This window comes from Mus musculus, chromosome 16 (genome assembly GCF_000001635.26).
Source record: "Mus musculus strain C57BL/6J chromosome 16, GRCm38.p6 C57BL/6J".
In the NCBI taxonomy this organism is placed as follows: Eukaryota; Metazoa; Chordata; class Mammalia; order Rodentia; family Muridae; genus Mus; species Mus musculus.
Window position 1 is genome coordinate 92,615,390 of NC_000082.6, and position 12,374 is coordinate 92,627,763.

The following is a 12,374-nucleotide window of genomic DNA, read 5'->3' on the forward strand; positions in this document are numbered from 1 at the left end:
AACCGTGCGAACGTTGCGTAATATTTCACAGCCTCGCTTCGGTGGAACGGCCTTTATGATTCAGGCTCAGAATCTGCGCCTTCTTCTTTTTTTTTTTTTTAAACACAGGTTATAGATTTGGCATCATCTTACTTCCCACCACAGTATTGAGTGGGTCACTGACGCCACGGCCCATCAACCATCATTTCCGCCAGCACCAGGAACCTACTTGGGTCCTTTGCCAGGGGTGGGCCAGTAGGTGGTGGTGGTGAGCCTCTTCTTGTAATTTGGGTTGTTTTCAGCTTTTTAATGCTCTATTAAAAACAAAAACAAACCAGAAGAGGCAGGGAAATACAGTGCATTCTGCGTTTGTGGGAGAGGTTCTATCGTTGTTAGGATGGGAGGGGAGGTGGGGCTAGGAACACAGGAAAGTTAGAATCATAACAACCATATTGTTGATTGCCTATCAGAAAAAGGAGCTCTAGGCCCATCGGTTTGCTGAGAGGGCCAGTTGCCCTAGACCAAACCTCCATACTTCTCTCTCGGCAGAGAGATGATCTCTAAAGCCATCCAGTGGCAACAGGGGAGGCTCCCCGTTCAAATTAGTCCAACTCATCTTTGCTATATGTTGCTAGAGTCAGGGAAGAGTCGTGTAGGGGATGGGAGGCGAGGTGTAGGTACTTAAAATCGTAACTGTGTGCCTTCTGGGAAATGCCACAAGGAGGGATTAAACTGGGAGCTATCCAGAACAGGCCACAGGCTGAGAGAGTCACCGTTAGGCATTCGGCAAAGTGCAGGTGTACTAGTCTTGAAGGAGTTGCCTCTGGTAAGCCAATCCATCCAAGTGAACAAGAGTTGGTTAAACATATACCGTGTGCCAGGCACAGGAAATGTGGCCAGTGATAGTGGTGACTAGGAGCCACATGGCCCCTGCCTTGGCTCATCAGGGAAAGGCTTCTAACTTTGTGATGCTTGGAAAGGTTCCTTCCTCATGCACATGTCAGCACACTAAGAGTTGCTTCATTCATTCATTCATTCATTCATTCATGCATTCATTCATGCATGCATTCATTCACCCATTCACTCATTCAAACACTTGTATATTCATAGGCTGGGGAAATTATTTACTTGTTCCCTCATTCATGTTCCCACAAATAGTTTTGCTTCACCCAGGCCCTAGTGGTAGGGATTCACTAGTAAATGGTTTTATGGTCTTTACTTTGTAAGACTTACAGACACGGGATGATGTAAAGGTTGAATGGAGGCTGGCTGCTAAATCACATGACTAATTTGGACTTGCAAATGTCTGCTTCCAAGGTAGAGGCAAGGGCAGCAGTGACTTTTGTGACATGCTTATGTTCTGCAGAGGGGAGGAGCAGGGCAGGAAAGCATTAGGATGTAAGTCAACCAGATTTGGGGTTGACTCTTGCCTCCACCATAAATTAGCTTCAGGCAAGACTTACATTCTTCTGACTAGCAAGAGTAACATCAAGAAACAAGCAAGCAACAGGAAAAAGACCTGTCACAATATGTGGCCATCAAAAATGGTTAATTAATCTGAGTGATTTCCATGATTGCATTGCTAAAGGAAATTCAGTCCTGCCAAGAGACTTATCTGGTAAGGCAACACACACTTGAACTGGGGTGGGACTCAGGTACTACTGGAGTGCTTGGAGCTGAGTATCTTGAGAAGAGGTAGGCTCTGGGGATTAGATGCTGAATGAGTAAGGACTCTGGAATTTCGTGACACAGAGAAAGCAGGAATTCGGTGTTTTAATCAATCCATGCTTCTGTTTTTAAAAGCACCAGAAAAGTTGAGCCTTCTGTATGCTGGTTGTTTTTGTTTTCAGGACAAATGGTTTTGATGAGATTACATGACCAGGCCATTACAAATAATAGATAAGAGGGGCTCCTTTTACATCCCTGAACCCCATTCCCTTCCATTTGAAATGGAGGTCAAAGATAAGGGGAAAGGTAGGGAGACAGTACAAAGCACCATGACATATTTCACTCAGGAAAAGAATGTCTTAAAGGTACCAACATCAAAACATCTTTAGAGTCCACCATGACGCTGCCAAATAATTCATACCAGAGTGGCCTGCTTCTTCCTTTTTTAGCACTAAAATGTAAAGAGTTTTGGAGTTACCATTCTTGTCCTAAGAACAAGGAAAAAAGTAGAACAGAAAATCTGTGACTTTCCTGTATCTCCCACAGAATTCTAGCAGGAAAGCAGGGCACCACCCAAGTCCTGGGAGGCAGGCAAGCATGTAAAACCAACCCAAGGTCTGTTGATTAGAAACAGAAGCTCATGGAAGTACAACATGGAGATGTCACAAGTTGCTGGAGGCTGAATATAGACTGATAATGAGAATACAAGTCTGGAGAGCTATAGTACTGTCCAGGAGAAACATGTTTGTGGCCCAGGAACTCAACTGAGTTCTCATGGTTTCCCATCTTATGGTAGACTGCCAACCAAAGAGCTTTAAGCATAGACTAAAGCAGAGTTCATGGGAAACTCAAAGACAACAAGGGAGGAAGTAACAAAGACACTGGGGGAACTACATGCCTTTGTCAACTATAGCTTTGTAATCATTGAACCCAACTGGACGATCACAGAAAACTCACACCAAAGGTCTGAAGGGAACAAAGTGAAACCAACCCAGAGTTTTATACCCAGCAAAACTATTCTTCCAATGCAAAGGGAAAAGCAGTACATCTTCTGATGAAATGGAAATCAATGATCACCAACAGACATGTTTAAAGGGCCTCAGACAGAAAGAAAATGAAATGGACCAGAAACTTAGATCTTGGGTGAAAAGGAGGTCATCCCAGAAGAAGTGAATCAAATAAAATAAAACCCATTTTCTATTCATAACGGATCTGAAAGTTAACTGTTAGAAGTGATAACAGCCACAATTTGTTGGACAGTTACAGCATAAAGATCAAGAAAATAATTGGCAATAATGACAGATAAGAAAGAAGTGATACATCTCAGCAGAGTGGCGCTTGTCCAATACACGAGCTTGATCCTCAGGACCCACATAGTGGAAGGAAACCACTAATTCTTGTGAGTTGTCCTTTGACCTCCATATGTACAGCACAGCACACACACACACACACACACACACACACACACACACACACACACACAGACAGGCACATACACATGTACACACACAGAGACAGAGAGAGAGAGATAGACAGACAGACAGCACACACACAGAGACAGGCACATACACATACATACATACATACATACATACATACATACATACATACATACACAGACATAGAGACAAACAGACATATACATAGAGAGAGACAGAATCATATACATATATACACAAAGAGAGACAGCAGACACATACATAAAAGAGAGACAGACAGACAGACATGTACACACAGAGAGACAGACACATATACACACCATATACACACATGCACACATACACACACACAAAGAGAGAGAAACAGACACATACACGCACAAACACACATACACACACACAGAGAGAAGGGGAGGGGAGGGAGGGAGGGAGGGAGGAGGAAGAGGAGAGGGAGAGGCACACACATATACACAGAGAGAGACACTAAATTTAAAAATGTAAACAAAAGTTTAAATATAAGTAACATATAACAATTAAGGAATAACATTATTTGATTGTGGGCTTAGTTTTTAAACTCTACAGCAATTATTGAAGCAATTTTAAAATATTTATTTATTTATTTATTTATTTATTTATTGTTTAATGCATATGAGTGTTGTATTACTTGCATCATATCTGTGTACCTCATGCTTGTAGTGCCTAGGGAGACCTTAATCGTGTGTTGGATTTCCCTGGGATTGGAGTTAACAGACCGCCTTTAGCCACTAGTGGTTACTAGGAATCAAACCCAGGTCCACTGGATGAGCATTCAGTGCTTTAATGTCTGACCCAGCTCTCTAGCTCCCACAAAACTATTTTAAAAAAAAAATCATTTTCCTACCCGATAGGCAATAAACAAGCTAAAATGAAGTCACATAAAATGTTTCATTCCATTCAGAGGAGGCAGGAAAGCCGGGGGTGGGACTAAGAACCAGGTGCAACAGGCATAAAAGTTAGACCATGGCAGATCATAATCCAACTGTATCTATAAAGGTGAATTGTCTAAATCTACCACAGAGGTTGTCAGAACAAGCTACAAATAAAACTTAACTACCTGACGCATACAAATGGCTCATTTAAATGTAGATTCAGATAGGGCAAGCATAAAAGGGTGGAGAAGCTGTGCTAACACCAATCCAAGGAAAGCCCGAGTTGCTGTATCAAGTTTTCTACAAAGCCGATTGAAGATGGAGCTTTTCAGGGATAAGAGATAAGTTACGTTATGATAGTACGGAAAACCAAAAATACATTTTCCTTCACAGGTGTCCCGTGAACAAAGGGTCTCACTAACTGCAATACAAGGAAAAGCAGACAAACCCATCCTTACGGCAGGAGACTTTAGCACCCTCTTCCAGTCACCGATAGACCATGCAAGCAGAAATTCAGACTCGGCTGACCTGGACAGTATCAGTTTGACCTACAGAACACCGGTAGGCCGCTCCTTTCTTCTGAGGCACACAGATCACTCGCTAAGGCAGACTACACTTGAGGCCACAGAAGACTGCTTGGGTTTGAAGGCATAATCATACAAAGTATTTCCTTAGGCCACAAGGACTTAAACTAAAACCAAACAACACTCTCCCCTCCCCCGAAAAACAAAACAAAACAACAACAAAAACCAGTAACAGAAATATTACTTAGAAATCTTCAAAAATTGGAGATTATCTGGAGATGCCATAGCCACCAAATAAGAGATCTGAAAAGATATGTCGACTGTCAGTTACTTAATGAAAATGAAAACACCAACATTTAGGGACTGGAGACGAGGCAGCTTTGGAAGGGAAATTTCTGGTTCTGAAAACATATTTGAAAGGAAAGCCAGAACGCCAGTAACTAATGCGTATGGGGTGAGGAGGGGGAAAGAATGCCCCACACCCGAGGCAAAGAGAAGTAGCCGTATCTAAAGTGATCAATGAAGCTCACTCCAATCAGAAGAGTAAATAAATGTTCCTGTTTCGAAAACTCAAAGCATCCCGATTCAGCCTTGTGCCCTCCCTCCCTGTCCAAGGAAAGGACACGCGGGGACATCAGCCTAGTTCACTTGAGCCTTTGGTGGCCCTGGCACCTGACCTCACAGCCTGGGTTTTCTGGGTCAGGACGTTGGGGCTCTGCTGTAGTCAGGGCTCTGTTCCTTGAGTATTTGGCGGGCATCTCTAAAACAACAAGCCGTTCACCCTCGATCCATTGAAAATAAACAGTGGGCCATGCAATGCAGGGCCACTTGCTTCTTAACGCGCAAAATCTGCTCTGAGAATGGATAAACCCAAGGGGCCTGTTCTGGGTTTTTCCTTAGAAGACTCCCCCTCTTTCTGCAAGGCAGAAGGCAGAGTCATCCTCAGGGCGCCCTCCCAGTGCAGCTCAGTCATGGGTAGCTGGTGTAATGCCCTCTCGGATGCCTCAGAGAACACAACAGGATGTGAGTCAGGACACAGAGATGTTGAGTCAGTTTCCAGGGTGATGTGTCAGGGCGAGCCCCAGGGGAGGCTTGCACCTTCTCATTTGGGACCCTTGTGAAGAAAGACCCAGGATACCTTGTGTAGGAAAGTGGTGGCGCCCCCAGATGCTTGGAGGATGCCCCACCCCCACCCCCCACTCTGCAATGTCAGCTTTCACAGCCCTGGTGTTGGGCAGGTGACCCAACTGAAAGGCTGCTTGCCTCTGGTGGTTTTGAGCAGTGTTTCCTTTGGCTTCTGCGGTGGGCAGTAAACCCACAACAGCTCCAGAAGTCAGAACAGACAGGAGTCACCCCAGAGCTCCTTCCCCCAACCCCCACTCCCCAGGTAGCCAGCACTGGATTAGCATCGCCTAAGCACACCAGTGAGAACCAGTGATAACAGGAGTCAGTTCCCACCAGTTCTGGATCCTGGAAGAAAAGAGGGTTGTGAAAGAGCCCTGGGATTTGCCAAGCATTTGTCTCCCACTGGCTGCAGACATTTTGGTTAGTCATGTGCGTCTCGGCTGCGGTCACTGTTCCAACGGTTACTTTGAAGGGAGGCATCCAGAGTGAGCCAGGATGGAGACCTGCCTGGTAAGGCTGTTTCAAAGGCCTTCGGGGTCTGAGGGACCCATTCTAAATGACATCTATAGACCCAGGAGGTGACAGGCCACCTGAGAAAGGGAAGAAGGAATTGTGTGGCTTCATCTCCTGTTCCGGTACCCAAATTCCTCACTCATCCCGGGGAGGCCTCCTGACTTTGTGGTCAGGATGCTACAAATCTGAAATGCTTATTCCCAACATCAGGGACACTCCTAACCCCGGTGGCTCGCCCCAGAATCCTTTTCCTCCCAAATCTCTGTTTCCTCATTTTTTAAAAATGGGGTTGGGGGGTAACCAGACTCACCTGCCTCCCAGGTGTGAGAGTTAATTAATGTTTGTGGTACAGCTTTGAGATCCACAGATGAAAGGCTCTCTATAAATGCAAAGTGCTATTCCTCATTAGAGCTGCCAGACAGTTCCCAGGGGAAATAGCTCAGCCCTCGCCACGAGGGAGGCCTCTCCTCTCAGCCAGATCAGTCTGAGACAGGTCTGGAAAGGGCTCTGTATTTAGGCAGAGTCCTCCCTGTGCAAGGGTTCAGGGATAAGTCACCCGCTTCTAGAAAACACGCTGTTTTCATAACACCTCTCATTCTCCGTTGGCACCGTCTCTCCTCCAGACAGAGTGGCCTTTGGCGTCCAGACAGAACTGTGCTTCTGAGGGCACCAAAGGCCCCGTCTGGTCTCTGCAGTGTCCTTTCCTGCAGATAACTTATTTCGCCGAACTTTGTTAAAGAAGCCCCACCCCGACTCCTCACCGCACTGCACGAGCTGCCTGCACCTCTGACGTCCACTTATGTTTTCTAGGCCTGTAGTCAGGCTCAGCCACCATGTGGCAGGTGCCATCCTAGGAGCGCCTGCTGAATCATCCTCTCCTCCATTGCTTTCTCCTCTATAGAGTCTCGAAAGGCTGAGGGTAAAGATGACTTCCTGTCCCCAGCCCCCAGTGGTTCTTCTCCAGCCTCATATTCGTCCTTACTCCTCCCTTAAATAAGGTGAGGAGAAATTCACTGTCAGGTGTCAGAGGCCCCAGGTAGTTTAGTTTGGGAGCTTGGGCTCAGCCCTTTGTATGGAGGGACAAGACTGTCACTCATACAGAAGCTGTTGACACCTCCTGTGGGAAGCTGCGAGTGAGCGAGCGGGAGGACCTCATGCCTCTGGGTGTCTTACAGAGTGGAATGTACTGACAGTAGCACACACTGCAGGCTCTATTCATGTGGCTCAGGTCAGGGGATGTTGGAGATGTTGGTCCGGGCTGCCTGCAGAAGGTGGCTTGTTCTGTCCAGCTTGCTCTGGGCTGCTGCTGGGTCTTCAGGGGAGCACCAACTGTCTTTTGAAAACTGGATGCAGTAAGAGCTGGCCCTTGGGCGGTCACATTAAGTGAACAGCTGAGACTTTATGAGGGTCCTTAACATGCCTTAGGGTGATGGTAGGCACCAAGAAAGGAGTGGCTATTCTTCTTTGGAATTGCAGAGGGTGGTGATGATGGATCTATTATTACCTGTACAATGTCAATCAGGGCCCAGCCTAGATTGAAGTCCGACCTAATCCAGGCTCTATCAAGCCACTAGGTGGCTTTGTTTCCTTTGGGGGGTCACCGCTACCTGCGCAGCTCCCAGATCTCTGTGCCAAGGGCTGTCACTGAGCCTACACTCGGGACCCTGGTGGGAGAGCAGAGGTCACCTCTACCCCAGCCCCATGGCCTGTGCGTGCTCAACCTTGTAGTCTAGCATTGTACTACTCACTTTGTTAAATGTTAGAGCTGCTTGGGAATTTCTAAGGTGGCTTAACGGACAGAACTCAGGCCCTGTCCCCTGTGTTCCTCTGACCAGGGTATTAAGCAGAGATTACAGCGTTCATTCTTCCGCAGAGTATTAAGAGAAATTCATATTCATGGGGACAGAAAAGAAGATCCAATGCAATATCCTCTAGAATATTCCCCAAAACAGAACAGATGATGCCGGTTGTGCTGTGGCTTGTACTGGCTCCAGGCATCTCTAGTATCTGGGTACCGCTCCACTGTTCCCTATTCCCGGACCAACAGTGCTCAGGCAACAAGAGAGCAAGGGCATGACTCTCCAGTCTGAGAGGTTGCAATGGAGACACCAGTTTGCCTCTTACTGTTGAGGCAAGTGGGCATACTCCCCTCCTGTGAGGAGGGGTCATTGCATCAGCCTGTGAGGTACTGTTAGGGTGAGATAGTATCTTGGCCTGACCATTAGCAGTTCAGTTGTAGTATGAAAAGGCAAGAGAGTCTCCCCTTGCTACCCTTTCAGGGAATGGTAGTGATGTCCAGAGTGAGGACTGCTTGGGCTTGTCCAGCACAGACTCTTTATCCTCACTGCCGGTGCTCCACATAGCAGAGACACCGCAAGGCTACCAGGAATAGGACTTGTCCCAGCCAGCCAGAGTTCCAGGGTGCAAACCGTGGTTCCCACAACCATGCGTGTGTGGTTCCGGTGGCTAAGTGCCAGCGCGGAGACGCAGCATGAGGGAGCGTCTCTTCCCTGAACACCACAGCTCCAGAGGGAGTCCGTACCCGCTCTGCAGAACGCAGGCTCATGGCAGGGTGGCGCTGTGCCTGCCAGGACACAGGGTCTGAAAGCTGAATTGCAAGCCAGGGATTCATTGTTCTTTGTCTTCTGAGGTGTGAGTCATGTCAAAGGGTTGTTCTTTCTTTAAGAGCCTTCATTCCACACTCTCAACTCACAGAAGAACATTCTGACACAGGGGAAATAGAAAAATTCCACAGAGGTGAAATGCCTAGCCCCCTTTGGTAAATGTTTGCAAGAGAGATCCAGTCAGTGTCTGCCCCCATGTTCTTCTCCTCGTGCGTTGTGTGTGTGTGTGTGTGTGTGTGTGTGTGGAGGGGTAGGTTCAGAGTTCTGGTCTGGTCTTAAATGTCTGTTCTCTCTGGCCTGAACCTGGGACACTGCTGTGTTTTCCTTTCCTACACACCAGACTTGTCCTCTTAGAATCAATTCCCCAAAGCAAAGCCCAAGAGAAGCACCTCAGAGAGCTGTGGGGTGGGGGCGGGGAACTCCCTCTCCCATCCTCTAGCCAGGCTATGCACAGGTCTCTCTCTGCATCAGAAGAATCTAATAAATAAGTCTAGGGTTTTCCTGCTTGGGGGTGGGGGGTGGTCAGCCTTTCATGATTCCTGGCTGTTCCTATCTGGGTTGTTCTAACACATCTTTCACAAGAACTGTCCTGTCTGACTGTCCATGCAATGGACATTAATCATTGCACTTCCATTTGATCTTCCATGGCCTCCCCACAGTACTAGAAACAATGGTAGATCAGAGAAGTGTATTCTCATAGGTCTTGTTGTCCACCTAGAAAGATGTAACCCTCACATACCTTACCATCCCTCTGCTGATGACCTCAAGATGACAGTGGGATGGGTGGCTAGGAATTATCATGAGCCATCCTATGGACCTACCAAACTCCAGCCTCTTTTCCATAGATGTGCCTTTTGGAGGCTCGGTGCTTATCACGCGCCATAAACACAAGGTTCCTCCTCCACGTGGACCCAGCAAATGTTCTCAGACCCAACTCTGTGTCCGAGGCTCCTAAATTTCTCAGATGCTTGCCATCAGCAATAGGGTGGGGAGACGGGGCCAAGAAACTTCCCCGCAGCAGGGGTCGTGTATTTCTACTCAAGCATTGGCTTGTTTAGGGTTCCCTGAGGTCTTCACTTCACTCTCAAACACTGAGGCACCAGACAGTTCTCGCTTCTATGTTTCCCCGCCTGTAATCTCTCATTTTCGTGGGAGAACCACAGGAGGGGGACTCACTCACTTACATTTGCGGCCCCTTTGCACACCCCAAGTAACTGACCTTGATCTGAACTAATTGGGATGGCAATGGATTAATAACACAGGTTGGTGAGGTAGAGTCTGCCATGCAGGGGAGACCTTTGAAGATAAGAGTCACGCGTGCTTTCATAAAGTAATCCCTGGTGCTCTGAACAAAGGACACAAACTAATAAAGGCAGACTCATTTGGGGGCACCCTCCACTCACAGAGGAATTCCACCCCGTGCTCTGATTCAGAGAGGCAAACGGAAGTCTGACAGAATTCTTTTAAACTCTAACACAGATCTCAAAAGACACATACCCATACAGCGTAGAGACTCTCGGTAATAAGCAGGCCTCTGATGATCTAAAGATCCATGGCTTCATTTATTGACTAGGGAAAGTAAATGACATTTCAAATACAACCTTCACACTTGAATAGATGAGGTCACCCTGAGAAAGATGATACTGAACGGAGCCCAGCAGTGGGAGAGCTCCCTCCAGAGAACGCCTTTGATTTACAAGGTCAAGGCAGCCTTTCATACAGAAGCGATAGGTTTTCAGTGACTTGGACGCAGATGGAAGAAAAAAAGCTATGTACAGGTTGAGATTGTGGGACATACCGACACATTTGATCACACAGTGAGTGGGACTGGCCAGTGGAGGAAGGAGGTGCCAGAGACCCAGAGGCCGAAGTGATCTGCAGACAGACACCCAATCAACTCAGTTTTGCACATTGACATCTTATACGCATGGACTAAACACTTCTGCCTTTCCCAGGCTGGTCTAAACCAGTAGGGAACTCTCTTCTAGAGGACTTTTAGTAATGTCAGGAAACAGGACTACTCTTGATTAGAGTCGGGAGAGCCAGAGACATTGAGTGGGTAGAGACCAGGGGTGCTGTCTGGTAGCTGTTAAGTGCATAAGAAGTTCCCGTAAAAGAATGGTTCAGCTCCCACAGTCAAGGGAAACTAAAATGACAAGGGAAGACTGACCCAGGGAACGTCACACCGATAGGGTAGTTCAGCCAACTTCAACATGGAAGCAGAGCATGTGACTTCTAGAGGCTGCTCTGATTTCGAGAGATGTAATCTAGCACGGTGGCCTGGGTGGAAGACACATGAACTGAGGGGCTGAGGTGGGGGCAACCATGGCTAGGCAGCGCCTAAGGAGAACCTCGTCTCCACATCGGTGTTTGCAGAAACTGCTTTCTCACAGTCTCAGTCTGACACGCAGACTTGGCACTGGCTGAATCCAGCCCCGGGGGAGCCACAGGTGTAAATGGCCAATAAGCTTGCCCCTGAGTTGACCACTGGCTTTGCTACCTTGGAAGGGACAGGCCAGCACTCGCTTCTCCTGGGCTTTCTGGGCATGAGTCACATGTAACTAGATAATGGTGCAGATTGTTGTCAACAGTTCTGAGGTCTTGTTCCAAAGACTCATGGAATGATGGGGCAGGAAGCAGCCCCAGAGGCTACCTGTGCCAGCTCCAACTCAGAGAAAGCTGGAGTGCAAGATGAAGGGACGGTCTCTGTTCCTCACACAGGTTGGTGGTAGGATGAAGGTTTACTTCCATAAAGCACCCCTCCTCCTACCTAATGATCATACCGGCAAAATGGGAAGGCTTAACCTTCAAAAACTCTAACTGCTGAGGGTGTTGGGGCTTTGAAGAGGGTAGCTCTTCCTATTTTCAGATCTGGGGGTATTCAGAGCTCCGAGGGGTCCCTCAGAATTCTGTCTTTACATTTGTGTCTCCTTTCGTACCCACGCCTGGATCAAAGACAAAAGTTGGAGTCTTTTACTATAATAATTCACAAATAACTCAAAAACCAAGGGCAGGACAGGAAAAAACCATTTTAGGGTGGTCACAGGGAGGAACCAGGCTTCATAAAATGAGGACGGCGACGGGGAGTCACACTGTCACCCTTTGCAGTTCCTCTAATGGCTTTAAGCTGCCAAACACTGCACTGCACTGACTTGAAACCCTTTTATAGAGAGTGCCATACTCCTTCTGTTCAAATCACTTAAAATAATGAGTTAGCTGCACTTGTATTAGTCTGTCTTTCAAGTGGATTAGATTCATGGGCTTGTTCCCCTCCAGACTCGCAAGCTTTGGCCTGGCTGTCTGAACCTCCAGATTAGACTGACGAGCGCAGGCCAGACAGCAATGAAACGCAATTACCTAGGCAAACTTTTGAAGGATTTGAGCCCTGGGGCACAGGCTGTTTACCAGAGACTGAAAGCACCGTTTGTACTGAGCAGGGCCAGTTGCTGTGGTCTTGGGAGCTTCGGATCCTGCCTGCCACTGGACTCCAGGCAGGATTTCTGGGGGCCGATAACATCAGCTTCTGTCCGCACTTCAGCACCTCAGGGGCTTTCTGGTTTTCAACAAGAAGACGCAAGCACCAACAAAAGCCGA

The 12,374-nt window shown here is 47.5% G+C and overlaps 1 protein-coding gene across 4 annotated transcripts in view, besides 2 other annotated features; it reads right to left on the reverse strand.

Annotated features, from left to right (window-relative positions):
• Positions 1-12,374, reverse strand: part of Runx1 (runt related transcription factor 1) — a 224,609-nt gene that overhangs the window by 13,924 nt on the left and 198,311 nt on the right. The window lies entirely within an intron of this gene.
• Positions 11,255-11,419: an enhancer, named in NCBI's record as "enhancer in intron 5 of Runx1". NCBI's record gives the evidence for it as "EXISTENCE:reporter gene assay evidence [ECO:0000049][PMID:18275068]".
• Positions 11,255-11,419: a conserved region, noted in NCBI's record as "conserved region; intron 5 sequence". NCBI's record gives the evidence for it as "COORDINATES:sequence alignment evidence [ECO:0000200][PMID:18275068]".